Source organism: Pseudophryne corroboree, unplaced genomic scaffold, assembly GCF_028390025.1.
Source record: "Pseudophryne corroboree isolate aPseCor3 unplaced genomic scaffold, aPseCor3.hap2 scaffold_823, whole genome shotgun sequence".
Classification (NCBI taxonomy): Eukaryota; Metazoa; Chordata; class Amphibia; order Anura; family Myobatrachidae; genus Pseudophryne; species Pseudophryne corroboree.
In genome coordinates, this window is record NW_026970402.1 from 179,441 (window position 1) to 206,903 (window position 27,463).

The 27,463-nt window shown below is 45.8% G+C and overlaps 7 non-coding genes and 1 pseudogene across 7 annotated transcripts; 2 read left to right on the forward strand and 6 right to left on the reverse strand.

Moving 5' to 3' along the window:
* Positions 1-9,601: 9,601 nt before the first annotated feature.
* LOC135042340 (U1 spliceosomal RNA) lies at positions 9,602-9,780 on the reverse strand (annotated as a pseudogene).
* Positions 9,781-19,063: 9,283 nt separating this feature from the next.
* Positions 19,064-19,137, forward strand: TRNAN-AUU (transfer RNA asparagine (anticodon AUU)). Its single transcript has one exon. It is a non-coding gene; the product is annotated as a tRNA-Asn (tRNA).
* A 5,363-nt stretch (positions 19,138-24,500) lies between these two features.
* Positions 24,501-24,616, reverse strand: LOC135042355 (U5 spliceosomal RNA). Its single transcript, XR_010235498.1, has one exon. It is a non-coding gene; the product is annotated as a U5 spliceosomal RNA (small nuclear RNA).
* Positions 24,617-24,891: 275 nt separating this feature from the next.
* LOC135042342 (U5 spliceosomal RNA) lies at positions 24,892-25,007 on the reverse strand. The gene has a single exon (XR_010235487.1). It is a non-coding gene; the product is annotated as a U5 spliceosomal RNA (small nuclear RNA).
* A 274-nt stretch (positions 25,008-25,281) lies between these two features.
* Positions 25,282-25,397, reverse strand: LOC135042352 (U5 spliceosomal RNA). Its single transcript, XR_010235495.1, has one exon. It is a non-coding gene; the product is annotated as a U5 spliceosomal RNA (small nuclear RNA).
* A 286-nt stretch (positions 25,398-25,683) lies between these two features.
* LOC135042348 (U5 spliceosomal RNA) lies at positions 25,684-25,799 on the reverse strand. Its single transcript, XR_010235492.1, has one exon. It is a non-coding gene; the product is annotated as a U5 spliceosomal RNA (small nuclear RNA).
* Positions 25,800-26,069: 270 nt separating this feature from the next.
* On the reverse strand, positions 26,070-26,185 carry LOC135042346 (U5 spliceosomal RNA). The gene has a single exon (XR_010235490.1). It is a non-coding gene; the product is annotated as a U5 spliceosomal RNA (small nuclear RNA).
* A 144-nt stretch (positions 26,186-26,329) lies between these two features.
* LOC135042311 (U1 spliceosomal RNA) lies at positions 26,330-26,492 on the forward strand. Its single transcript, XR_010235466.1, has one exon. It is a non-coding gene; the product is annotated as a U1 spliceosomal RNA (small nuclear RNA).
* The last annotated feature ends 971 nt before the right edge of the window (positions 26,493-27,463 follow it).

A 27,463-nucleotide genomic window follows, 5' to 3' on the forward strand; every position in this document is an offset into this window, starting at 1 on the left:
TTCTTGCTTCTGGCTCTGTAAGGGGGCCGGCGGCGCGGCTCTGGGACCGAGCTCCGAGGCTGGGCCTGTGTTCGGTCCCTCTGGAGCTAATGGTGTCCAGTAGCCTAAGAAGCCCAATCCACTCTGCACACAGGTGAGTTCGCTTCTTCTCCCCTTAGTCCCTCGATGCAGTGAGCCTGTTGCCAGCAGGTCTCACTGAAAATAAAAAACCTAAAACTAAACTTTCACTAAGAAGCTCAGGAGAGCCCCTAGTGTGCACCCTTCTCGGCCGGGCACAAAAATCTAACTGAGGCTTGGAGGATTGTCATAGGGGGAGGAGCCAGTGCACACCAGGTAGTCCTAAAGCTTTACTTTTGTGCCCAGTCTCCAGCGGAGCCGCTAATCCCCATGGTCCTTACGGAGTTCCCAGCATCCACTAGGACGTCAGAGAAACACTGATAGAGTACATTATATTTATGAATTAATTGCTTCCAGATTCTGCAGCAGCATCATCAGCACCACCAGTGTTACTCACAGTCACTTCACACTGACTGCTGCACAACACATCACTTAATTTCCGGGCCGCCCGCCACCTGGTGAAGAGACATGGGAGATGAAGGACCAGCAGTGCCACGTTGAGCGGAAGTATTGTGAATTAGTTACCCACACACTCCTTGTGACACCTGCTCCCCGTCTGCCCTCCCACCCGCCGCCTGCCGTCCGGAACCCGCACTGACAAGTAAGTCTCAGCAGAATGTGTCTGCCAGCAGCTCCCAGTCCCTCCTAGAGGAACACTGCCAGTGGTGTGGCGGCCGCGGCACACTAGGACTGAGAGACCGCAGCAGGAGGAAAGCACAGGTGGGTGGGAGGAGAGCATGGGCGGACATCACCATGTCACATTGCAAGGTGACGCCAGTCCCCCCAGTGAGGCCGCCGACGAATGCACTCAGCATAGTATTAGCAGCAGGCAGAGGGGGGTCGGGTGCAGCGGTGGTGGGAGGTACGGAAATGAGCTGCAGGCTAGGCTCCACCGATCACACACTCAGCGATCACTGTGCTACAGCAAGCGTGGCGTGCAGCGGTGCTGGACATGAGGGAGTGCCTGTGCGCACCTGGCACCCCCTGTACGCACGCCTATGCGCTACCACCACCCATATGCCACACTACATCACTATGCTACAGCCCTCCCATATGCTGCACTTCATAATTACACTATACCCCCCATACAACATACTACATCACCACACTACACTACTCACAATAAAATTAAAACATCCCAGTTCCTCATTCTTAATGAGCTCACGTGAGTTCTCTCCCCAACGGAGCTCCAGACCAAGTAACAATGAAGACACCAGCAGCGTGTAGGGGGCAGGCCTGGTCCACTTGTCAGGAGAGAGCAGTCACAGGAGGGTAAGAAGGGGGCGGGGCCTAGTCCTACAGACGGGAGAGAGCACAGACAGGAGAGAGCAAGGTACAGGGGTAGAAGGGGACGGAGCCTATTCTTACAGGCTTTCAAAATTCGACTTTAAAATTCGACATTTGACAAATTCGACTTTTCTGCAATGGTACAAATGCGGCAATTCGACAAAAGTATATTCAATTGAAGTTTGTAAATTCGACAACAGTGCTTTTAAACAGTAAATTCGTCATTTTCAATCCGCCACACTTTGCTGGCGGAATCTAATAAAAAAAAATTAAAAACATGTTTTTTTTTTGCAGTTTTTTTTTTTTGGTAATAGCATATCTATTTATATTAGAAGGGATTAGGTACTTGGTTTGTCTTTTTTGGAGGCACAAGTATTATTTATATATTTTTTAAAATATTATTTATTTTTTAAATGGAATGTGAAAAACCCGAAAAAAAAATTGCGTGGGTCCCCCCTCCAAAGCATAACCAGCCTCGGGCTCTTCGAGCCGGTCCTGGTTCTAAAAATCTGGGGGGAAAACGGACAGGGGATCCCCCGTATTTTTAAAACCAGCACCGGGCTCTGCGCCTGGTGCTGGTGCAAAAAATACGGGGAACAAAAAGAGTAGGGGTCCCCCGTATTTTTTACACCAGCATCGGGCTCCACTAGCTGGACAGATAATGCCACAGCCGGGGGTCACTTTTATACAGTGCCCTGCGGCCGTGGCATTAAATATCCAACTAGTCACCCCTGGCCGGGGTACCCTTGGGGAGTGGGGACCCCCAGCCACCCAAGGGCCAGGGGTGAAGCCCGAGGCTGTCCCCCCCATCCAAGGGCTGCGGATGGGAGGCTGATAGCCTTGAGAAAATTTAAATAATATTGTTTTTTCTAGTAGTACTACAAGTCCCAGCAAGCCTCCCCCGCAAGCTGGTACTTGGAGAACCACAAGTACCAGCATGCAGGAGAAAAACGGGCCCGCTGGTACCTGTAGTTCTACTGGGGAAAAAATACCCAAATAAAAACAGGACACAGACACCGTAAAAATATAACTTTATTTCCCACCTGCCGACACACCCATACTTACCTATGTTGACATGAAGCAGTCGGTCCTCTTCTCCAAGTAGAATCCACGGGTACCTGAAAATAAAAGATAATTATACTCTCCTGATCCAGGTTCCAGATTAAATCCACGTACTTGGCAAAACAACAAACCGAACACCCGGACCAGACGGACTGAAAGGGGTCCCATGTTTACACATGGGATCCCTTTCCACGAATGCAGACATCCGAATCTCGCGAGAATCCGACAGCGGGATGATGACGTTCGTGCGCGCTCGGGCTAGCCGAGCAAGGCGGGAAGGTTCGAACCTGCCTCGGACCCGTGTAAAATGGGTGAAGTTCGGGGGGTTCGGATTCCGACGAACCGAACCCACTCATCACTAGTATGTACGTGAGTGTCAGGTGCCGTGCGCGTACATACGTGTCAGTGCCGTGCGTGTACGTACGTGTGTGTCAAGTGTCGTGCGTGTACGTGTGTGTGTGTGTGTGTGTCAGGTGGCGCGTACCTACATGTGTGTATGTCAGGTGCTGTGCATGTGTGTACGTACAGGCGTGTGTCAGGTGCCGCGCGTGTACGTACGTGTGTGTGTGTGCCAGGAGCCGCGCGTGTACATGCGTGTGGGTGTCAGGAGCCGTGCGTATACGTACATACGTGTAGGTGTCAGGTGCCGTGCGTATACGTACATACGTGTGTGTGTCAGGAGCCGCGCGTGTTCGTACATGTGTGTGTGTGTCAGGAGCCACGCGTGTGTGTGTGTGTGTGTGTCAGGAGCCGCGCGTGTTCGTACATGTGTGTCAGGTGCCGCACGTGTATGTGTGTGTGTGTGTGTTAAATTCCGCGTGTGTACGTACGTATGTGTGTGCCTGGAGCCGCGCGTGTACATACATGTGTGTGTGTGTCAGGTGCTGTACGTGTATGTGTGTGTCTCAGGTGCTGCACGTGTATATGTGTGTATCTCAGGTGCTGCATTTGTATGCGTCAGCTGCCACGTGGGTGTCAGGTGTTGAGCGTGTATGTGTTTGTGTCGCATCTGTATGTGTGTGACTGTCAGGTGCTGCACGTGTATGTGTGTGTCAGGTGCTGCATGTATATATGTGTGTGTTAGGTGCTGTTCATGTATGTGGGAGTGGCAGGTGCTACATGTGTATATATGTGTGAGTGGCAGGTGCTGCGTGTGTATACGAGTGTGTGTGAGGTGCTGCGAGTGTATGTGTGTGTTAGGTGCTCTGAGTGTATATGATTGTGTGTCAGGTGCTGTGCGTGTGTGCGTTAAATGCCACATGTATGTATGTATGTGTGTCAGGTGCTGCGTGTGTGTGTGGGTGTGTCAGGTGCTGCATGTCTGTGTGTGTGAGTGTGTCAGGTGCTGCATGTGTGTGTGTGTGTCTGTCAGGTGCTGCATGTGTGTGTCAGGTGCTGCATGTCTGCGTGTGTGTCAGGCGCTGCATGTCTGTGTCAGGTGCTGCGTGTGTGTGTGTCAGGTGCTGTGTGTGTGTGTGTGTGTCAGGTGCTGCGTATGTGTGTGTGTGTCAGGTGCTGCATGTCTGTGTCAGGTGCTGCGTGTCTGCGTGTGTGTGTCAGGTGCTGCGTGTCTGCGTGTGTGTGTCAGGTGCTGCGTGTCTGCGTGTGTGTGTCAGGTGCTGCGTGTGTGTGTGTGTGTGTGTCAGGTGCTGCGTGTCTGCGTGTGTGTGTCAGGCGCTGCATGTCTGTGTGTCAGGTGCTGCGTGTGTGTGTGTCAGGTGCTGTGTGTGTGTGTCAGGTGCTGCGTGCCGTGTGCGTGTGTCAGGTGCGTGAGTGTGCGTGTGTCAGGTGCGTGAGTGTGTGTGTGTCAGGTGCGTGAGTGTGTGTGTGTCAGGTGCGTGAGTGTGTGTGTCAGGTGCGTGAGTGTGTGTGTGTCAGGCGCTGCGTGTCTGTGTGTGTCAGGCGCTGCGTGTCTGTGTGTGTAAGGCGCTGCGTGTGAGTGTGTGCGTGTGTGTCAGGTCCGTGTGAGTGTCAGGTGCTGCGTCTGTGTGTGTGTGTCAGGTGCTGCGTGTGTGCGTGTGTGTCAGGCGCTGCGTGTGTCAGGCGCTGCAGGGAGGGCGGGGGGGACGGACAGCAGGGAGGGCGGGGGGGGGGGGGGGACACACAGCAGGGAGGGCGGGGGGAGAACGGACACACAGCAGAGAGGAGGAGGGGGGGTGGCCGGACACAGCGGGAGGAGGGGGGGTGGCCGGACACAGCGGGAGGAGGGGGGTGGCCGGACACAGCGGGAGGAGGGGGGGTGGCCGGACACAGCGGGAGGAGGGGGGGTGGCCGGACACAGCGGGAGGGGGGGGTGGCCGGACACAGCGGGAGGGGGGGGTGGACGGACACAGCGGGAGGGGGGGGGGGGCGGACACAGCGGGAGGAGGGGAGGGTGGCCGGACACAGCGGGAGGAGGGGAGGGTGGCCGGACACAGCGGGAGGAGGGGAGGGTGGCCGGACACACAGCAGGGAGGGCGCGGGGGGTAACACACTGCAGGGAGGAGGGGGGGGGACACACAGCAGGGAGGGCAAGGGGGGGGGGCGACGGACACACAGCAGGGGGGGGGGAGGGAGACGGACACACAGCAGGGAGGGCGAGAGGGGGAGGGGGGGGTGACTGGTGACCATAGAGACCTTGATAAATACCGCATACTGCAGGGAGGGAGGGCCGGACACAGCGGGAGGAGGAGGAGGGAGGAGTGGCCGGACACAGCTGCCCGAGGCGCCTCCTACTGCCAGCCGCACCACAGACGCGGGGAGGAGACGCAGGCAGCCACCAGGGAAGGTCCGGCGGGCGGCCGGGCACACAGCGGGCGAGCGGGCGGGCGAGCGAGCGGGCGGGCGGGTGGGAGGGGAGGGTGGCCGGGCGGGCGGGAGGGGAGGGTGGCCGGACACGCGGGGGAGAAGTGGAAGCTGGGCACACAGCGGTGGGCTGCCTGACAGAACTCACCCAGTGCTACGATCTCCTCCCGCTTCATGGACCTCAATGAACTCACACGCCGGGAACCGCTGGCTGTCCTCCTGCAGCTCCACGTGACTCCTTCCCGCTCTGTCTCCTCGTGCCCAACTGCCAGAGCTACTCTCTGTACACCCCCTGCTGGCGGTCACTGCGCAGGCGCAACAAATTGAAATGCCCTATCTCTATAATGGGGCATATTTCTCTTAATTAAAAAAACCCTATAACTTTCTGAAAAACCACAACCCCAAAAGGCACTACACTGGGGCATACTCTATCTAGTAAAACAAACCCCAAGTCTTAATTCGTCCTCTATCCTGAGTTATGCCTTCCCAAAAAAATCTTCATTCACTCTATGGGAAAACGTTGTCAAAAAGCCACAGAGGGAGTGGCAGAAAAAAACTGACAGTTGGAACTTTAGCTTACTCCCAATTCCTCATTTTTTATTATTTTGCCCTGAAATTTGTCCTGCAGCAGCGGGTGACGATTCTACGCGTCCATGCCAAATTTCAGCTCAGTACGTCCAATCAGTTTTGAGGTGTAGCCCCTCAAACACCATGCCCCCATCTCAGAAGTTCCCTATGGGAGAATTCCGTTTGTTCGATTCAGCCTTAATATAAGGGCACGACCGTGCCCTTATAATTGACAGTATTGTTTTCTTTCAAAAATCCACTTAATTTTCTTTACCCGATTATTAAAATGGTAATTGACAAAAACAAACTACATTGTCACCAGAAGAGCAATACAAAATGTACAAGTGATATATTAAAATCATCTTTCCAGCTTGAATTTCAATGATGCATTGGGGCAACGATTTTGTGAGAAACATCTTCACCCTTAAATAAAGAATTTTCTTAATTCCTTACCTGTGTGCTAATTAGATATCACCTTGTTTTCACATTAAACAGACTTCCACATGAGAAAACAGCAAAGATGCAGTGGCGTTAATGTTTCCTGGTGTCAACCTGTATTATTTCCGTAGATACTGAAATGAGGATGCATCTTGCTGCCTTTCCAATGAAGCAAGTTTAATTTAGTAATAGGTGAAAAACCATCCCTACAAAGATGTTAATCAGATACTTGGCTTTGTGGACACTTTTCAGAGAACAAATTTGTTATCATAAAAATAAAGCCAGAAAATGAAGAGCTGTTTAATCACTCAATTGGATTTTTCTGCCAGCATTTTTCTTTTTCTCTGCAACCCACTGCTAAATTGTGCTTCCTAGCTGTTTTTTTATAAAATCACTTAATCAAATCTAACTCTGATTACATCAGAGAAGGCCAGGTACCCTACACCATAAGAGGGGGTTTGCAATTTTGACTTGTCTACTTAAATATCACCAAAATCTGATCACAAGGTCAATTACGTCCCTGGGTGGGATTAAACCACCAACCTTTTGATTAATAGCTGAACACACTAACCGATTGCGCCACAGAGACACTTTGCAAAAAGTACATACTGACAAAGACTAATAAGCATTCATCTAGAACGTTTCCTAGAAAAACTTTAAAAAGTCAATAATCTGGAGAGTTTTTGTAAGATGTTTCTTCCAGCAACCAATGAAGAAACACATTGGTACTTTCGCATGATGAGTGAGTGCTTCAGGATCTCTTGCACTTACATGTGTAGCAGAGTACTGCACTGGAAGCATGCTGGGCCCATAACCCAGAGGTAGGCAGATTGAAACTATCCTTTGCTATATGCATTTTTTTTTGTTCATTAAAGTAATCCAAAACTGGGATTGATATTTTAGCTTTTAGTTTTACTTAAAGTACAATAACTTTTACCATTTTAATTTGTTTTAATAGTATATTGACAGTATTGTTTTCTTTCAAAAATCCAATTAATTTTCTTTACCCGATTATTAAAATGGTAATTGACAAAAACAAACTACATTGTCACCAGAAGAGCAATACAAAATGTACAAGTGATATATTAAAATCATCTTTCCAGCTTGAATTTCAATGACGCATTGGGGCAACGATTTTGTGAGAAACATCTTCACCCTTAAATAAAGATTTTCTTAATTCCTTACCTGTGTGCTAATTAGATATCACCTTGTTTTCACATTAAACAGACTTCCATATGAGAAAACAGCAAAGATGCAGTGGCTTGGATTTTTGAAAGAAAACAATACTGTCAATATACTATTAAAACAAATTAAAATGGTAAAAGTTATTGTACTTTAAGTAAAAATAAAAGCTAAAATATCAATCCCAGTTTTGGATTACTTTAATGAACAAAAAAATAATGCATATAGCAAAGGATAGTTTCAATCTGCCTACCTCTGGGTTATGGGCCCAGCATGCTTCCATTGCAGTACTCTGCTGCACATGTAAGTGCAAGAGATCCTGAAGCACTCACTCATCATGCGAAAGTACCAATGTGTTTCTTCATTGGTTGCTGGAAGAAACATCTTACAAAAACTCTCCAGATTATTGACTTTTTAAAGTTTTTCTAGGAAACGTTCTAGATGAATGCTTATTAGTCTTTGTCAGTATGTACTTTTTGCAAAGTGTCTCTGTGGCGCAATTGGTTAGTGTGTTCAGCTATTTATCAAAAGGTTGGTGGTTCAATCCCACCCAGGGATGTAATTGACCTTGTGATCAGATTTTGGTGATATTTAAGTAGACAAGTCAAAATTGCAAACCCCCTCTTATGGTGTAGGGTACCTGGCCTTCTCTGATGTAATCAGAGTTAGATCTGATTAAGTGATTTTATAAAAAAAAACAGCTAGGAAGCACAATTTAGCAGTGGGTTGCAGAGAAAAAGAAAAATGCTGGCAGAAAAATCCAATTGAGTGATTAAACAGCTCTTCATTTTCTTGCTTTATTTTTATGATAACAAATTTGTTCTCAGAAAAGTGTCCACAAAGCCAAGTATCTGATTAACATCTTTGTAGGGATGGTTTTTCACCTATTACTAAATTAAACTTGCTTCATTGGAAAGGCAGCAAGATGCATCCTCATTTCAATATCTACGGAAATAATACAGGTTGACACCAGGAAACATTAACGCCACTGCATCTTTGCTGTTTTCTCATGTGGAAGTCTGTTTAATGTGAAAACAAGGTGATATCTAATTAGCACACAGGTAAGGAATTAAGAAAATCTTTATTTAAGGGTGAAGATGTTTCTCACAAAATCGTTGCCCCAATGCATCATTGAAATTCAAGCTGGAAAGATGATTTTAATATATCACTTGTACATTTTGTATTGCTCTTCTGGTGACAATGTAGTTTGTTTTTGTCAATTACCATTTTAATAATCGGGTAAAGAAAATTAATTGGATTTTTGAAAGAAAACAATACTGTCAATATACTATTAAAACAAATTAAAATGGTAAAAGTTATTGTACTTTAAGTAAAAATAAAAGAGCAAAAATATCAATCCCAGTTTTGGATTACTTTAATTAACAAAAAAAAATGCATATAGCAGAGGATAGTTTCAATCTGCCTACCTCTGGGTTATGGACCCAGCATGCTTCCATTACAGTACTCTGCTGCACATGTAAGTGCAAGAGATCCTGAAGCACTCACTCATCATGGGAAAGTACCAATGTGTTTCTTCATTGGTTGATGGAAGAAACATCTTACAAAAACTCTCCACATTATTGACTTTTTAAAATGTTTCTAGGAATCGTTCTAGATGAATGCTTATTAGCCTTTGTCAGTATGGACTTTTGCAAAGTGTTGCTGTGGCGCAATCAGTTAGTGTGTAAGGCTATTAACCAAAAGGTTGGTGGTTCTATCCCACCCAGGGACTTAATTGACCTTGTTATCAGATTTTGGTGATCTTTAAGTAGACAAGTCAAAATTTCAAACCCCCTGTTATGGTGTAGGGTACCTGGCCTTCTCTGATGTAATCAGAGTTAGATTTGATTCAGTGAATTTATAAAAACAGCTAGGAAGCACAATTTAGCAGTGGGTTGCAGAGAAAAAGAAATATGCTGGCAGAAAAATCCAATTGAGTGATTAAACAGCTCTTCATTTTCTGGCTTTATTTTATGCTAACAAATTTGTGCTCTGAAAAGTGTCCACAAAGCCAAGTATCTGATTAACACCTTTGTAGGGATGGTTTTTCACCTATTATTAAATTAAACTTGCTTCATTGGAAAGGCAGCAAGTGATGTCATCCAAGCAGTGGGTCAAAGTTGGCTTCAAACCTCGTCTGCTTATGAAAAGAGAAAAGGGGTATGCAGGGCATGGCGGCCTTTTGCGGTGCTTGGATGACCCCTAGTTCGCATTAAATAATGCAGTCGAGTTTCCCACATTTGGGGAAATCACAGGGGTCAGCATACCAAGAATGCAATGAATGAAACGCTCCCTGGGAGAACAGTCTTCATGACCATGGTATCTCCTATGCAAAATAAGTATGATTTGGGATAGGGCTGGGGAGGGCCTCTGCTCAGGCACATCTCTGTCAAGTAAAGGAGATTCAACTGAGGCAGCACAAGGGAACTCTCATCTGGGGACAACAACTGCAGGGAGAACACATATTCTCAGATGAACATGGGAGGGCAGAAGGCTGCCTAATACTGAAGCACCCCCAAACAACAAACCAAATGCAACAACGAGTGCAAGCATTCCTGGGGGAAGGCCTGCAGCAGATGGATTTGCATATGGCGATGTCATCCAAGCAGTGGGTCAAAGTTGGCTTCAACCCTCGTCTGCATATGAAAAGAGAAAAGGGGCGTGCAGGGCATGGCGGCCTTTTGCGGCACTTGGATGACCCCTAGTTCACATTTCTTGCAGCAGCTGGGCACTGTAACAGCTCCAGAGCTGCTCTGTAAGGCAAGTAAAAGGGTGTGGGCCCTGCAGCACTACCTGTAGTTCGCATTGTGCGAGACCCCTAGTTCGCATTAAACACCCCCACCCTCCTTCGGTGTGGGGCTCATGTTGGCCATGCCCCAGCCCCTGAAGCATTCACGCTGATTTCTTGCAGCAGCTGGGCACTGTAACAGCTCAAGAGCTGCTCTGTAAGGCAAGTAAAAGGGTGTGGGCCCTGCAGCACTACCTGTAGTTTGCATTGTGCTTTGGAAGGCACAAAGTAAGCAGAGGGGAGGAGAAGTCAGGATAGTGCACAAGGGTATAGACGGGAGGGGCTCAAGAAAAAAGAAGTGGAAACAGACAGCAAACTAGGCTTCCAATGCACAATGCAAACTACAGGTAGTGCTGCAGGGCCCACACCCTTTTACTTGCCTTACAGAGCAGCTCTGGAGCTGTTTAATCACTCAATTGGATTTTTCTGCCAGCATAATTTTTCTCTTACGTCCTAGAGGATGCTGGGGACTCCGTAAGGACCATGGGGGATAGACGGGCTCCGCAGGAGACATGGGCACTTTAAGAAAGACTTTAGATCTGGGTGTGCACTGGCTCCTCCCTCTATGCCCCTCCTCCAGACCTCAGTTTACTACTGTGCCCAGAGGAGACTGGGTGCTTTTCAGGGAGCTCTCCTGAGTTTCCTGACAGAAAGTATATTTGTTAGATTTTTTTATTTTCAGGGAGCCTGCTGGCAACAGACTCTCTGCATCGAGGGGCGGAGGGGAGAGATGCACACCTACTTCTGTGAGTTGATAGGCTCTGCTTCTTAGGCTACTGTACAGCATTAGCTCCAGAGGGATCGGTACGCAGGTCTCACCCTCGCCGTCCGTCCCAGCGCCGCGCCGCCGTCCCCCTCGCAGAGCCGGAAGATAGAAGCCGGGTGAGTATGAGAAGAAAAGAAGACTTCAGAGGCGGCGGAAGACTTCATGATCTTCACTGAGGTAACGCACAGCAGTAAAGCTGTGCTCCATTGCTCCCATACACCTCTCACACGGCAGTCAGTGTAAGGGTGAAGGGCGCAGGGGGGACGCCCTGGGCAGCAATATAGACCTCTCTTTGGCAAATTAAATATATATGCAGCTAGGCACTGTATATATATATATAAGAGCCCCCGCCATTTTTTTACTATATTTGAGCGGGACAGAAGCCCGTCGCTGAGGGGGTGGGGCTTCTCCCTCAGCACTCACCAGCGCCATTTTCTCCACGGCACCGCTGAGGGGAAGCTCCACGGACTCTCCCCTGCTTATACCACGGTAGAAAGAGGGTCTTAAAGAAGAGGGGGGCACATAATTAGGCGCATATATATATGGAAATACAGCGCTACTGGGTAAACATAAAATTATTGTGTTTTTTTCCTGGGTCATATAGCGCTGGGGTGTGTGCTGGCATACTCTCTCTCTCTGTCTCTCCAAAGGGCCTTGTTGGGGAACTGTCCTCAGATAAGAGGATTCCCTGAGTGTATGGTGTGTCGGTACACGTGTGTCGACATGTCTGAGGTAGAAGGCTCTCCTAGAGAGGAGCAGGAGCAAATTAATGTGGTGTCTCCATCGACAACGCCGACACCTGACTGGATGGATATGTGGAATGTTTTAAGTGCTAATGTAAACTTATTACACAAGAGATTAGACAAAGCTGAAGCTAGGGAACAGTCAGGGAGTCAACCCATGCCTGTCCCTATGTCGCAGGGACCTTCGGGTCTCAAAAGCGCCCACTATCCCAAATAGTTGACACAGATACCGACACGGATTCTGACTCCAGTGTCGACTACTATGATGCAAAGTTACAGCCAAAATTGGCTAAATGTATTCGATATATGATTATTGCACTAAAAGATGTTTTGCACATCACAGAGTCCCCTGTCCCTGACACGAGGGTACACATGTATAAGGGAAAGAAACCTGAGATAACCTTTCCCCCCTCACATGAGTTGAACGAATTATGTGAAAAAGCTTGGGAATCTCCAGACAAAAAGCTGCAGATTCCCAAAAGGATTCTTATGGCGTATCCTTTCCCGCCAATGGACAGGATACGGTGGGAATCCTCCCCTAGGGTGTATAAAGCATTGACACGCTTATCCAAAAAGGTAGCGCTGCCATCCCAGGATACGGCTACCATCAGGGACCCTGCTGACCGCAAGCAGGAGGTTACCCTAAAGTCCATTTACACACATTCTGGTACCTTACTCAGACCGGCAATTGCGTCGGCCGGGGTTGTAGCGCGGTGGCAGCATGGACAGATACCTTATCAGCAGAGATTGAGACCCTAGATAAGGATGCTATGTTATTGACCATAGGGCATATAAAAGATGCTGTCCTATATATGAGAGATGCTCAAAGTGACATTAGTCTACTGGGTTCTAGAATAAACGCTATGTCGATTTCTGCTAGATGAGTCCTATGGACCCGGCAATGGACAGGTGATGCCGACTCAAAAAGGCATATGGAGGTTTTACCTTACAGGGGTGAGGAATTGTTTGGGGAAGGTCTCTCGGACCTAGTCTCCACAGCTACAGCTGGTAAATCAAATTTTTTGCCTTATATTCCCTCACAGCCTAAGAAAGCACCACATTATCAAATGCAGTCCTTTCGATCACAGAGAAACAAGAAAGTACGAGGTGCGTCGTTTCTTGCCAGAGGTAAGGGCAGAGGGAAGAAGCTGCACAACACAGCTAGTTCCCAGGAACAGAAGTCCTCCCCGGCCTCTACAAAATCCACTGCATGACGCTGGGGCTACGCTAAAGGAGTCCGCCCAGTTGGGGGCACGTCTTCGAGTTTTCAGCCACATCTGGGTTCATTCGCAGGTGGATCCCTAGGCAATAGAAATTGTTTCTCAGGGTTACAAGCTGAAATTCGAAGAGGTGCCTCCTCGCCGGTTTTTCAAATCGGCCCTACCATCTTCTCCCCAGGAAAGGGAGATAGTGTTAAATGCAATTCACAAATTGTATCTTCAACAGGTGGTGGTCAAGGTTCCCCTGCTTCAACAAGGAAAGGGAAATTATTCGACCCTGTTTGTAGTCCCAAAACCGGACGGTTTGGTCAGACCCATATTAAATTTAAAATCCCTGAACCTATACTTGAAAAGGTTCAAGTTCAAGATGGAATCGCTAAGAGCGGTCATCGCCAGCCTAGAAGGGGGGGATTTTATGATATCTCTGGACATAAAGGATGCATACCTTCATGTACTCATTTATCCACCTCATCAGGCGTACCTAAGATTTGCGGTACAGTATTGTCATTACCAATTTCAGACGTTGCCGTTTGGTCTCTCCAGAATTTTCTCCAAGAATTTTCACCAAGGTAATGACGGAAATTATGGTGCTCCTGCGAAAGCAAGGTGTCACAATTATCCCGTACTTGAACGATCTCCTCATAAAAGCGAGATCAAGAGAGCAGTTGCTGAACAGCGTATAACTTTCACTGAAGGTGTTACAGCAACACGGCTGGATTCTCAATATCCCGAAGTCGCAGTTGGTTCCTACGACTCGTCTGACTTTGCTTGGGCATTATTCTGGATACGGACCAGAAAAGGGTTTATCTTCCGATAGAAAAGGCCCAGGAACTCATGACTCTGGTCAGGAACCTATTGAAACCAAAACAGGTGTCAGTGCATCACTGCACTCGAGTCCTGGGAATGATGGTGGCATCATACGAGGCCATTCCCTTCGGCAGGTTCTATGCGAGGATCTTGCAATGGGACCTACTGGACAAGTGGTCCGGGTCACATCTACAGATTCATCAGTTGATCACCCTGTCCCCCAGGGCCAGGGTATCTCTCCTGTGGTGGCTGCAGAGTGCTCACCTTCTAGAGGGCCGCAGGTTCGGCATTCAGGACTGGATCCTGGTGACCACGAACGCGAGCCTCCGAGGTTGGGGAGCAGCCACACAGGGAAGAAATTTCCAAGGTCTTTGGTCAAGTCAGGAGACTTGTCTTCACATCAACATCCTGGAGCTAAGGGCCATATACAACGCCCTATGTCAAGCGGAGACCTTACTTCGCGACCAACCAGTTCTGATCCAGTCAGACAACGTCACCGCAGTAGTTCATGTAAACCGCCAAGGCGGCACAAGGAGCAGAGTGGCGATGGCGGAAGCCACCAGAATTCTTCGCTGGACGGAGAATCATGTAAGCGCACTGTCAGCAGTGTTCATTCCGGGAGTGGACAACTGGGAAGCAGACTTCCTCAGCAGACACAACCTACATCCAGGAGAGTGGGGACTCCATCAGGAAGTCTTCGCACAGATTGCAAGTCGGTGGGGACTGTTCCAGATAGACATGATGGCGTCCCGCCTCAACAAAAAGCTACAGAGGTATTGCACCAGGTCAAGAGACCCTCAGGCAGTAGCTGTAGACGCCCTAGTGACACCGTGGGTGTTCCGGTCGGTCTATGTATTTCCTCCTCTACCTCTCATACCCAAGGTGTTGATAATAGTAAGAAAAAGAGGAGTAAGAACAATTCTCATTGTTTCAGATTGGCCGCGAAGGACCTGGTATCCAGATCTGCAGGAAATGCTCACAGAAGATCCGTGGCCACTTCCTCTAAGACAGGACCTGTTGCAACAGGGGCCCTGTCTGTTCCAAGACTTACCGCGGCTGCGTTTGACGGCATGGCGGTTGAACGCCGGATCCTAGCGGAAAAGGGTATTCCAGATGAGGTCATTCCTACGCTAATAAAGGCTAGGAAGGACGTGACATCTAAACATTATCACTGTATATGGCGAAAATATGTTTCTTGGTGTGAGGCCAGGAATGCTCATACGGAAGAATTCCACCTGGGCCACTTCCTTCACTTCCTACAAACTGGAGTGAATTTGGGCCTAAAATTAGGCTCTATTAAGGTTCAGATTTTGGCCTTATCCATTTTCTTTCAAAAGGAATTGGCCTCTCTTCCTGAAGTAAGTACAAACTTTTGTGAAGGGAGTACTGCATATTCAGCCTCCTTTTGTACCTCCGGTGGTCCCTTGGGACCTTAACGTGGTGTTAAGGTTATGGTTTGAACCACTTAAAATGGTGGAGTTTAAATATCTCACTTGGAAGGTGGTCATGTTATTAGCCTTGGCTTCCGCTAGGCGAGTGTCGGAATTAGCAGCTTTATCACATAAAATCCCCTATCTGGTTTTCCATATGGATAGAGCGGAATTGCAGACCCGTCCTCAATTCCTGCTAATAGTGGACTCATCCTTTCATATGAACCAACCTATCGTGATGCCTGTGGCTACGCGTGACTTGGAGGATTCCGAGTCCCTTGATGTGGTCAGGGCTTTGAAAATTTACGTGGCCAGAACGGCTAGAGTCAGAAAAACAGAAGCACTGTTTGTCCTGTATGCAGCCAACAAGATTGGCACCCCTGCTTCAAAGCAGACTATTGCTCTCTGGATCTGTAACACGATTCAGCAGGCGCATTCTATGGCGGGATTGCCGTTGCCTAATTCAGTCAAGGCCCATTCCACTAGGAAGGTGGGCTCTTCTTGGGCAGCTGCCCGAGGGGTCTCGGCACTACAGCTGTGCCGAGCTGCTACTTGGTCGGGTTCAAACACCTTTGCAAAGTTCTATAAGTTTGATACCCTGGCTGAGGAGGACCTCCTGTTTGCTCAATCGGTGCTGCAGAGTCATCCGCAGGAGCCCGTTTGGGAGCTTTGGTATAATCCCCATGGTCCTTACTGAGTCCCCAGCATCCTCTAGGACGTAAGAGAAAATAAGATTTTAAACCTACCGGTAAATCTTTTTCTCGTAGTCCGTAGAGGATGCTGGGTGCCCGTCCCAAGTGCGGACTACTTCTGCAAGACTTGTATATAGTTATTGCTTACATAAGGGTTATATGTTAGTTTTCATCGGTCTTGGACTGATGCTATGTTGTTTTCATACTGTTAACTGGGTAGTATATCACAAGTTATACGGTGTGATTGGTGTGGCTGGTATGAATCTTGACCTTGGATTAACAAAAATCCTTTCCTCGTACTGTCCGTCTCCTCTGGGCACAGTTTCTCTAACTGAGGTATGGAGGAGGGGCATAGAGGGAGGAGCCAGTGCACACCCAGATCTAAAGTCTTTCTTAAAGTGCCCATGTCTGCTGCGGAGCCCGTCTATCCCCCATGGTCCTTACGGAGTCCCCATCATCCTCTACGGACTACGAGAAAAAAATTTTACCGGTAGGTTTAAAATGTTATTTTTTTCTCTGCAACCCACTGCTAAATTGTGCTTCCTAGCTGTTTTTTATAAAATCACTTAATTAAATCTAACTCTGATTATGTCAGAGAAGGCCAGGTACCCTACACCATAAGAGGGGGTTTGAAATTTTGACTTGTCTACTTAAAGATCACCAAAATCTGATCACAAGGTCAATTACATCCCTGGGTGGGATTGAACCACCAACCTTTTGGTTAATAGCCCATGTAAGTGAAAGAGATCCTGAAGCACTCACTCATCATGGGAAAGTACCAATGTGTTTCTTACAAAAATTCTCCAGATTATTGACTTTTTAAAGTTTTTCTAGGAAACGTTCTAGATGAATGCTTATTAGCCTTTGTCAGTATCTACTTTTGCAAGGTGTCTATGTGGCGCAATCGGTTAGCATGTTTGGCTTTTAACCAAAAGGTTGGTGGTTCAATCCCACCCAGGGATGTATTTGACCTTGTAATCAGATTTTGGTGATCTTTAAGTAGACAAGTCAAAATTTCAAACCCCCTCTTATGGTGTAGGGTACCTGGCCTTCTCTGATGTAATCAGAGTTAGATTTGATTAAGTGATTTTATAAAAAAACAGCTAGGAAGCACAATTTAGCAGTGGGTTGCAGAGAAAAAAAATTATGCTGGCAGAAAAGTCCAATTGAGTGACGAAACAGCTCTTCATTTTCTGATTTTATGTTTATGCTAACAAATTTGCTCTATGAAAAGTGTCCACAAAGCCAAGTCTCTGATTAACACCTTTGTAGGAATGGTTTTTCACCTATTACTGAATTAAACTTGCTTCATTGGAAAGGCAGCAAGATGCATCCTCATTTCAATGTCTACTGAAATAATACAGGTTGACACCAGGAAACATAAACGTCACTGCATCCTTGCTGCTTCCTCATGGGGAAGTCTGTTTAATGTGAAAACAAGGTGATATCTAATCAGCACACAGGTAAGGAATTAAGAAAATCTTTCTTTATGGGTGAAGATGTTTCTCACAAAATTGTTGCACCAAAGCATCATTGAATTTCAAGCTGGAAAGATGATTTTAATATATCACTTGTACATTTTGTACTGCTCTTCTGGTGACAATGTAGTTTGTTTTTGTCAATTACCATTTTAATAATAGGGTAAAGAAAATTAAGTGGATTTTTGAAAGAAAACAATACTGTCAATATACTATTAAAACAAATTAAAATGGTAAAAGTTATTGTACTTTAAGTAAAAATAAAAGAGCCAAAATATCAATCCCAGTTTTGGATTACTTTAATTAACAAAAAACAATGCATATAGCAGAGGATAGTTTCAATCTGCCTACCTCTGGGTTATGGGCCCAGCATGCTTCCGTTGCAGTACTTTGCTGCTCATGTAAGTGCAAGAGATCCTGAAGCACTCACTCATCATGGGAAAGTACCAATGTGTTTCTTACAAAAACTCTCCAGATTATTGACTTTTTAAAGTTTTTCTGGGAAACGTTCTAGATGAATGCTTATTAGCCTTTGTCAGTATATACTTTTACGAGGTGTCTCTGTGGTGCAATCGGTTAGCATGTTTGGCTATTAACCAAAAGGTTGGTGGTTCAATCCCACCCATGGATGTAATTGACCTTGTGATTAGATTTTGGTAATCTTTAAGTAGACAAGTCAAAATGTCAAACTCCCTCTTATGGTGTAGGGTACCTGGCCTTCTCTGATGTAATCAGAGTTAGATTTGATTAAGTGATTTTATAAAAAACAGCTAGGAAGCACAATTTAGCAGTGGGTTGCAGAGAAAAAAAATTATGCTGGCAGAAAAGTCCAATTGAGTGATTAAACAGCTCTTCATTTTCTGATTTTATGTTTATGCTAACAAATTTGCTCTCTGAAAAGTGTCCACAAAGCCAAGTCTCTGATTAACACCTTTGTAGGAATGGTTTTTCACCTATTACTGAATTAAACTTGCTTCATTGGAAAGGCAGCAAGATGCATCCTCATTTCAATGTCTACTGAAATAATACAGGTTGACACCAGGAAACATAAACGTCACTGCATCCTTGCTGCTTCCTCATGGGGAAGTCTGTTTAATGTGAAAACAAGGTGATATCTAATCAGCACACAGGTAAGGAATTAAGAAAATCTTTCTTTATGGGTGAAGATGTTTCTCAAAAAATTGTTGCACCAAAGCATCATTGAAATTCAAGCTGGAAAGATGATTTTAATATATCACTTGTACATTTTGTACTGCTCTTCTGGTGACAATGTAGTTTGTTTTTGTCAATTACCATTTTAATAATAGGGTAAAGAAAATTAAGTGGATTTTTGAAAGAAAACAATACTGTCAATATACTATTAAAACAAATTAAAATGGTAAAAGTTATTGTACTTTAAGTAAAAATAAAAGAGCCAAAATATCAATCCCAGTTTTGGATTACTTTAATTAACAAAAAACAATGCATATAGCAGAAGATAGTTTCAATCTGCCTACCTCTGGGTTATGGGCCCAGCATGCTTCCGTTGCAGTACTCTGCTGCTTATGTAAGTGCAAGAGATCCTGAAGCACTCACTCATCATGGGAAAGTAGCAATGTGTTTCTTACAAAAACTCTCCAGATTATTGACTTTTTAAAGTTTTTCTAGGAAACGTTCTAGATTGATGCTTATTAGCCTTTGTCAGAATAAACTTTTACGAGGTGTCTCTGTGGTGCAATCGGTTAGCATGTTTGGCTATTAACCAAAAGGTTGGTGGTTCAATCCCATCCAGGGATGTAATTGACCTTGTGATCAGATTTTGGTGATCTTTAAGTAGACAAGTCAAAATTTCAAACCCCCTCTTATGATGTAGGGTACCTGGCCTTCTCTGATGTAATCAGAGTTAGATTTGATTAAGTGATTTTATAAAAAACAGCTAGGAAGCACAATTTAGCAGTGGGTTGCAGAGAAAAAAAAATTATGCTGGCAGAAAAGTCCAATTGAGTGATTAAACAGCTCTTCATTTTCTGACTTTATTTTTATGCTAACAAATTTGCTCTCTGAAAAGTGTCCACAAAGCCAAGTCTCTGATTAACACCTTTGTAGGAATGTTTTTTCACCTATTACTGAATTAAACTTGCTACATTGGAAAGGCAGCAAGATGCATCCTCATTTCAATGTCTACTGAAATAATACAGGTTGACACCAGGAAACATAAACGTTACTGCATCCTTGCTGCTTTCTCATGTGGAAGTCTGTTTAATGTGAAAACAAGGTAATATCTAATCAGCACACAGGTAAGGAATTAAGAAAATCTTTCTTTATGGGTGAAGATGTTTCTCACAAAATTGTTGTCCCAATGCATCATTGAAATTCAAGATGGAAGATGATTTTAATATATCACTTGTACATTTTGCATTGCTCTTCTGGTGACAATGTAGTTTGTTTTTGTCAATTACCATTTCAGTAATAGGGTAAAGAAAATTAAGTGCATTTTTTAAAGAAAACAATGCTGTCAATATACTATTAAAACAAATTAAAATGATAAAAGTTATTGTACTTTAAGTAAAAATAAAAGAGCCAAAATATCAATCCCAGTTTTTGATTACTTTAATTATAAAAAAAAAATGCACATAGCAGAGGATAGTTTCGATCAATCGACCTCTGGGTTATGGGCCTAGCATCCTTCCATTGCACTACTCTGCTGCTCATGGAAGTCCGAGAGATCCTGAAGACTAAATTGATTAAAGGCCTAAAAGTACTGGACTATAAGGAAAGACTTACTAGGCTGAATATGTATACACTAGAAAAGAGGTGCCTAAGAGGAGATATTATTAATATCTTCAAATATGTAAAGATACATAACAAAGAGTTATCAGAGGAATTATTTATTAAAAGAACACGTGGTCACTCGCTGCGACTGGAGGAAAGTTCAGAACGCAATGGAGGAAAGGGTTCTTAACTGTTAGGGCAATCAGGATGTGGAATTCCCTGCCAGGGAAGGTGGTAATGGCGGACTCTGTAATTGGATTTAAAAAAGGAATGGATACATTTCTGAATGAAAAAGCTATCCAAGGTTATAATACTTAAAATATCAACAAGGTTAATCCGGGGGTAACATGAGTTATAGTAGCTAACTAGTCATAAAACATTATTCAGCAAGTATGTAGAATCATCACAACTTAAAACAGGTTGAACACGATGGGCAATTTGCCTCTATTCAACCTCAAAAACTATGTTACTATATGTTACTATATTACTGTAGTATACAGAACACCACAATGCAATGAGCAGTGATAGTGAGCACTGATGAGGATACTAGAACTGACACTGAGCAGCAAGATGCAGCACTGGACTATTAGTAATGTACTGTAGTATGCTGAGCACCACAATGCAGCACAAGACAATGAGCAGTGATACTGAGCACTGATGAGGATACTACTGAGAACTGACACTGAGCAGGAGAGACACACTACTAGTATTACTGAGCAGCAATAAGTAACCACTGATACTGAGCACTGATATTGAGATTTCCACTGAGAGAACATAGCCACGTCCTCTCCGCTCTCTCTTCAATGCACGAGTAAAAATGGCGGCAACGTGCAGCTCTATATATAATATCCGAATCTCGCGAGAATCCGACAGCGGGATGATGACATTTTCCCTTGTTCAGGTTTTCCGAGTCTGGCGGGAACAACCGAGCCTGCCTCAGACCAGTGTAAACAACGTGGAGTTCGTGGGGAATTCGGTTCTCGGAGAACCGAACCCGCTCCTCTCTACCTTATACCCATCAATTTTTTTTATTTTCAATCTAAGCCCCTGCAGTTTTCTGTAAGCATCTGCTTCGCTATCATGATCAACAAGTCACAAGGGCAAACACTCAGGGCTTGAGGCATAGATCTTTGGACCAGCTGCTACAAGCATGGCAGAGGTGTCACTATCACTGGTGACACCCAGAGAGGTGGCGAGGGAGATTGTAATGCAGTGCGTGCAAATAAGCAGCGCAATGGTAAAAAGGAGGCATGATTTCATAGGTAGGGGCGTGGCCTGGTGGCCTGAATCTACATTTTGTTGCTCCGGGTGTCCCGGGGGTTGGGGGCTGCACCCGGGGACTAGTGTGTAAGCGGTGCTGGCTCCTGCACAGTGACAGGGCATGGCCACCCAGTATGACACCTCCCTTCTTGACCATGCTGTAATTGCAGTCGCACTGCAGTTCAGCGTGATCATAAACAATGGTGTAGCCTCCTGCTGGTGCAGACTGTATGTGCGCGCAGGAAGCCGCCACCATTTTTGTGATCACAGCGGCTGAATGTGATGTCATACAGCCGCTGTGACCACGCCCCCTGTGTCTCCTCCATTGCAGACCCCATTTTGAAGCCTTGCCCCCGCACTGCTCCATCCCTGACTTGGAAATGGAGTGTTGCTGACCCCACTCTCCCCCCCTGCCCCGATTGACAGGCAGAGGCGATCGCATGCAGGCACATGCATATGCTCTTAGCAATTTTTGCAGTTGGATCGCTTATTGTGATTGCAATCCAACCTGAATCAGGCCCTATTACCAATCACAATGCGCTGCGGGCAGTACAAAATTGGGTTAATATAGGAGAAAAACCCCCAGACCTGTGCTCCTTAACTGTACCTGGTGGCTAGTGGAGCGGCTGCCCAGTAATCAGTGTCCACCCCAGTGCGCACACGGCCCACCCCCTACGGCCACGCTCCCCTTTATCAGCGGCCTCGTGATCCGGAAGGGCGGTGTGTGTGTGTGACTGACCTTAGGAAGAAACCGGAGCCTCCGCTGCAGTGACCCAGCAACCAGGGCACGGGAGTATACAGCGCCGCTGGGAGTGATGAAGCTGCAGTAAAGATGTCTATTAGACCTAGCCTGCTGCAGCCCTTGTAGATTATCATAAAACAAGTTCTTCTTTTCTTGTCAAAATTAATAGCTAAGAATAGGCTGCCTGAGGCAGGCCCCTGTTAAGTGGCCTGCTACTGAAGGCACCAACTACAAACTGAACTCCCTGTTCATGGAAGCGGGGTTATAGAGGAGGATGCGCTGAGCATCTTGGGAACAGTCAAAAGCTTTGAGCCGGTTGGTGCCTCAGATCAAGATCCTACTCTACACCCCAATGTGAATCCTTGTGGAGTCCAGTGTACCCCACAGAAGAAATTAATGTGTCACACCCATTGGCAGCAACCTAAGAATAGCTGCTGACGGGCACAATTGAGAAAGGAAGGGGGGGGGGCATTTGAATCCAGCACATAGATGCAATTCAAATATGTAATTTGTACCTTCCTATTTTAAAATATAATGGATGAACCTCACCCTGTGAGAACAATCTTCATGATCAAGAGATCTAATATGTAAAATAAGTATGAGTTGGGATAGGGCTGGGGAGGGTGGCAGCTCGGGCAGCCCCTCCCCCGTCAAGTTAAGGAGATTCAACTGAGGAAGCACAAGGGAACTCTCGTCTGGGGACAACAACTGCAGGGAGACCACATCTTTTCAGATGAACATGGGAGGGCGGAAGGCTGCCTAATACTTAAGCACCATCAAATATCAAACCATATCCAACAACTAGTACAAGCATTCCTGGGGGAAGGTCTGCAGCAGACGGATTTGCATACGGTGATGTCATCCAAGCAGTGGGCCAAAGTTGGCTGGAACCCTCATCTGCATATAAAAAGAGAAAAGGGGCATGCAGGGCATGGCGGCCTTTTGCAGTGCTTGGATGACCCCTAGTTCGCATTAAACACCCCCACCCTCCTTTGGTGTGGGGCTCATGTTGGCCATGCCCCATCCCCTGAAGCATTCATGCTGATTTCTTGCAACAGCTGGGCACTGTAACAGCTCCAGAGCTGCTCTGTAAGGCAAGTAAAAGGGTGTGGGCCCTGCAGCACCACCTGTAGTTCGCATTGTGCGTTGGAAGGCACAAAGTAAGCAGACGGGAGGAGAAGTCAGGATAGTACACAAGGGCATCCTTTTTTCTTAGTCCATAGAGGATGCTGGGGTCACATTAAGAACCATGGGGTATAGACGGGATCCGCAAGAGACATGGGCACTTTAAGACTTTCAAAGGGTGTGAACTGGCTCCTCCCTCTTTGCCCCTCCTCCAGAATCCAGTTATAGGAACTGTGCCCAGGGAGACGGACATTTCGAGGAAAGGATTTATTGTTAAACTAAGGTGAGCATCTTACCAGCTCACACCTTAAGCATGCCGCAGAACGTGGCATTCAACAGAACACAAGCCAACGGCATGAACAATTGCAGCAAAAAGCTGACCAGAACCGTAACACAACATGTGTATAACCACAAGTAATAACTGCAGACACAGTATGGACTGGGACGGGTGCCCAGCATCCTCTACGTACTAAGAGAAAAGGATTTACCGGTAGGTATTAAAATCCTATTTTCTCATACGACCTAGAGGATGCTGGGGTCACATTAAGAACCATGGGGTTATACCAAAGCTCTTGAACGGGTGGGAGAGTGCGTACGACTCTGCAGCACCGAATGACCCAACTTGAGGTTATCATCAGCCAAGGTATCAAACTTGTAAAACTCAGCAAAAGTGTTTACTAAATAGCTGCTCTGCAAAGTTGCAATGCCGAGACTCCCCGACCAGCTGCCCAGGATGAACCCACCTTTCTAGTAGAATGGGTCTTCACCTAATTCAGTAACGGCAATCCTGCCGTGGAATGAGCATGCTGAATCTTACCACAGATCCAGCGCATAATGGTCTGCATGGAAGCAGGACACCCAATCCTGTTGGGAGCATACAGGACAAACAGAGCCTCTGTTTTCCTAATCTGAACCGTTCTGGTGACATAAATTTTCAAAGTTCTGACCACAGCCAGAGACTTTGACTCAACGAAGGTGTCAGTGGCCAAAGACACCATGTGGAAAGATGAACCACCTTTGGCAGAAATTTTTGACGTGTCCTCAATTCTGCTCTATCTTCATGAAAGATCAAATAAAGGCTCTTGTGATACTGCATGGTTTGTACTGTTTTCCATGTGCTCCCAGATCTTTCAAGCAAGTAGCATGGTCAAGAAAGTTCTGTTTGAAAAGAAACAAACATTTACTGTCATTGTTATGCAAATAAACTTACATTAAAGCTAACAAGAAAGCACACTCGTTCTGTCTTTAAACTGATAAAAGAAACCCCAATAATATGGGGCATGCAAAAATTGAGATAAAACTCAGTTTTGCTCCTCTCCACGGAAATCTTTAATAAAAGGCGAAATATTTGTTAGTTCTGAAGAGAAACCAGAGCATGACCAAGATTCCACCTGTCGCCTGAGTGCCATGCCAGCAGTTCTCATTCAGCTCAAAGTGAGCACCCAATTTGAATGAAAGAAAGCAGATTTCTCACCAGGCTTCCCCTTGCTATAAACATGGTTTGTACTCTTTTCCATGTGCTCCCAGATCTTTCAAACAATTAGTGTGGTCAAGAAAGTTCTGTTTGAAAAGAAACAAACATTTACTGTCATTTCTATGCAAATGAGCTTACATTAAAGCACACTCGTTCTATCTTTAAACCGATAAAATAAAACCCCAATAAGATGGGGCATGCAAAAATTGAGATAAAACTCAGTTTTGCTCCTCTCCACGGAAATCTTTAGTAAAAGGCGAAAGATTTGTTCGTTCTGAAGAGAAACCAGAGCATGACCAAGATTCTACCTGTCGCCTGAGTGCCATGCCAGCAGTCCTCATTCAGCTCAAAGTGAGCACCCAATTTGAAAGAAAGAAAGCAGATTTCTCACCAGGCTTCCCCTTGCTATAAACATGGTTTGTACTCTTTTCCATGTGCTCCCAGATCTTTCAAGCAATTAGTATAGTCAAGAAAGTTTTGTTTGAAAAGAAACAAACATTTACTGTCATTTCTATGCAAATGAGCTTACATTAAAGCACACTCGTTCTATCTTTAAACTGATAAAAGAAACCCCAATAAGACGGGGCATGCAAAAATTGAGATAAAACTCAGTTTTGCTCCTCTCCACGGAAATCTTTAATAAAAGGCGAAAGATTTGTTCGTTCTGAAGAGAAACCAGAGCATGACTAAGATTCCACCTGTCGCCTGAGTGCCATGCCAGCAGTCCTCATTCAGCTCAAAATGAGCACCCAATTTGAAAGAAAGAAAGCAGATTTCTCACCAGACTTCCCCTTGCTATAAGCATGGTTTGTACTCTTTTCCATGTGCTCCCAGATCTTTCAAGCAATTAGTATGGTCAAGAAAGTTCTGCTTGAAAAGAAACAGACATTTATTGTCATTGTTATGCAAATAAACTTACATTAAAGCTAACAAGAAAGCACACTCGTTCTGTCTTTAATCTGATAAAAGAAACCCCAATAATATGGGGCATGCAAAAATTGAGATAAAGCTCAGTTTTGCTCCTCTCCACAGAAATCTTTAGTAAAAGGCGAAAGATTTGTTCGTTCTGAAGAGAAACCAGAGCATGACCAAGATTCCACCTGTCGCCTGAGTGCCGTGCCAGCAGTCCTCATTCAGATCAAAGTGAGCGCCCAATTTGAAAGAAAGCAGATTTCTCACCTGTCTTCTCCTTGCTATAAGCATGGTTTGTACTGTATTCCATGTGCTCCCAGATCTTTCAATCAAGTAGCATGGTCAAGAAAGTTCTGTTTGAAAAGAAACAAACATTTACTGTCATTTCTATGCAAATGAGCTTACATTAAAGCACACTCATTCTATCTTTAAACCGATAAAAGAAACCCCAAAAAGATGGGGCATGCAAAAATTGAGATAAAACTCGGTTTTGCTCCTCTCCACGGAAATCTTTAGTAAAAGGCGAAAGATTTGTTCGTTCTGAAGAGAAACCAGAGCATGACCAAGATTTTTATCTGAAAATATGTGTTCTCCCTGCAGTTGTTGTCCCCAGATGAGAGTTCCTTTGTGCTGACTCAGTTGAATCTCCTTTACTTGACAGGGGGATGCTCGAGCAGCGACCCTCCCCAGCTCTAGCCCAACTCCTACTTACCTGCCAGGTGAGATACTATGATCATGAAGGTGCTTCTCCCAGGGCAAGGCTCACCCATTGCACTCTGGGTGTGCTGCTTCTGCGATTTCCCCAAATGTGGGAAACTTGACTGCATAATTTGTGTTTCCCCTGGTCGGCTCTCGTATAATTCAGATCTCTTTGTCTCAGGTCTCTCTCCAGCCTAGTTTGCTGTCTGTTTCCACTTCTCTTTTCTTGAGCCGCTCCCTTCTATGCCCTTGCGCACTATCCTGACTTCTCCCGTCTGCTTACTTCGTGCCTTCCAACGCACAATGCAAACTACAGGTAGTGCTGCAGGGCCCACACCCTTTTACTTGCCTTACAGAGCGTCTCTGGAGCAGTTACAGTGCCCAGCTGCTGCAAGAAATCAGCTTGAATGCTTCAGGGGCTGGGGCATAGCCAACATGAGCCCCACACCGAAGGAGGGTGGAGGTGTGTAATGCGAACTAGGGGTCATCCAAGCGCCGCAAAAGGCCGCCATGCCCTGCACGCCCCTTGTCTCTTTTCATATGCAGACGAGGGTTGAAGCCAACTTTGACCCACTGTTTGGATGACATCACCATATGCAAATCCATCTGCTGCAGGCCTTCCCCCAGGAATGCTTGCACTAGTTGTTGCATTTGGTTTGTTGTTTGGGGGTGCTTCAGTATTAGGCAGCCTTCTGCCCTCCCATGTTCATCTGAAAATATGTGTTCTCCCTGCAGTTGTTGTCCCCAGATGAGAGTTCCCTTGTGCTGCCTCAGTTGAATCTCCTTTACTTGACAGAGATGTGCCTGAGCAGCGGCCCTCCCCAGCCCTATCCCAAATCATACTTATTTTGCATAGGCGATACCATGGTCATGAAGATTGTTCTCCCAGTGTGAGGTTCATTCATTGCATTCTGGGTATGCTGACCCCTGTGAGTTTTTCCTATGAATAAGCAAATGCGAAACGATCGTTAGGGATCGGACACGTTCACTATGTGTTCTTTTATTGTAGTTTAGCCACTGTACAACTATTGTTTGCCTAGCTTGTTTAAATATTGCCTCTAGAATTAGTGCTGCTACAGCGGGTCCCCCCGTGTGCTGATTGCACGGGAGACGGCCGCTGTATAGTGTACTTAGCCACA